Here is a 1235-nt window from a genome sequence, read left to right as displayed (position 1 = left end):
TACGAAGTATACCGAAGGTAGGAACACAATTTCAAACAGCAAAGTACCTCACATTCTTCAGAGAATCAATCATACATTCAAAACTAGTCAGTGGCAACCTTTAGACTTACTTGAAACCTATGAAACACATACTTCATGTGAGACAAAGAATTCGTATCAAACACGTATCAGATATCGTACTTTCAGATACTTCTCAGATACGTATTTGATGAGCGATTTGATACATCTATTTTTACATACTTTTTTAAAAGAAAAAAGATAAACAACTCATCTAATCTTTTTCAATCTAAAACTAGGCAATCTATTTTTTTAAACAAGAGAAAATGTACATTCAATGTATCAGTATCATCATTTTTTAGAAATATATATTAAAATAATATATAAAAAATGATGCATCTTTCAACGTATCCATATCTATGCTTCATAGCTTGAAACAATAATGCATTGTGGTATCCAGAGATCGATATTGCATTAAAGTAAAAAATTGATGAACTTGTTACTAAATACTAAAGATATGGAGCACATGGAACTACTACTAACCAACATCAGAGAAAGCTGATGAATTTGTCAAGCAATACGTGATACCCAATAATTATGGCTGTGGGTTTAGAAATCTTTTGGTGTAAGAAGATTCGGGTTAATTAGGTAACTGGGTGATATTTTAAGTTAATTCCCTTTTTACCCCACTTGTCATAAAATTCTAAGGAGTTTTCCCTTCTTGTATGAAACAATTTATCACTTTAATAAAAGAGGTTTATTTCTTGAAGCTACTTAGGCTAGATCGTCTGTGCAGCAGTTGACAGTTCAGAACATCACATCTAAGGACTCACTTCAGGATTGCCACCGTCTATACAAGCTAAAGGAGTTCCAGCAACCCAATATAAAAAATTAATTCAATTTCTGCATTTCATTTTACCTTCATTTTCTTAGAAACCAATCCAGTTCCTTTCTGATATAGCCCAAATGTCAATCCTGGAAAAAAGATCAGAAATCCAATGTAATTTACAAGTAAAATACCCTCTCAATTCATTAGAACCAAGTACAGAGCAAGGGTTAGTCTAACTTCGTTTTCAATTGCAATAGCAGGTGAGAATTGAGATAAGAATTACCATGTAATAAATCAGAGTTGATCTCGACCATTTTGTTTCTTATCAATCTCCTGCATCTGCTTCTCAGCAAGCTTGTCAAGAGCTGATTGCACTGCATCGCGCCCACCAATGAGAAGTCGGGTCACT

At 33.4% G+C, this 1235-nt stretch overlaps 1 long non-coding RNA gene across 1 annotated transcript; it reads right to left on the bottom strand.

Annotated features, from left to right (window-relative positions):
• Positions 1 to 450: 450 nt before the first annotated feature.
• LOC150029879 (uncharacterized) lies at positions 451 to 1235 on the bottom strand. The gene is made up of 2 exons (XR_016527287.1): positions 1110 to 1235; positions 451 to 972 (listed from the first exon to the last, which is right to left on the bottom strand). It is a non-coding gene; the product is annotated as an uncharacterized LOC150029879 (long non-coding RNA).

The sequence above is a fragment of the Benincasa hispida genome, unplaced genomic scaffold (assembly GCF_027475165.1).
Source record: "Benincasa hispida cultivar pf3 unplaced genomic scaffold, pf3_genome.v1.1 HicScf843, whole genome shotgun sequence".
Taxonomy (NCBI): Eukaryota; Viridiplantae; Streptophyta; class Magnoliopsida; order Cucurbitales; family Cucurbitaceae; genus Benincasa; species Benincasa hispida.
Note: the sequence above shows the minus strand (reverse complement) of the source record. Positions and strands in the feature narration are given on the sequence as shown.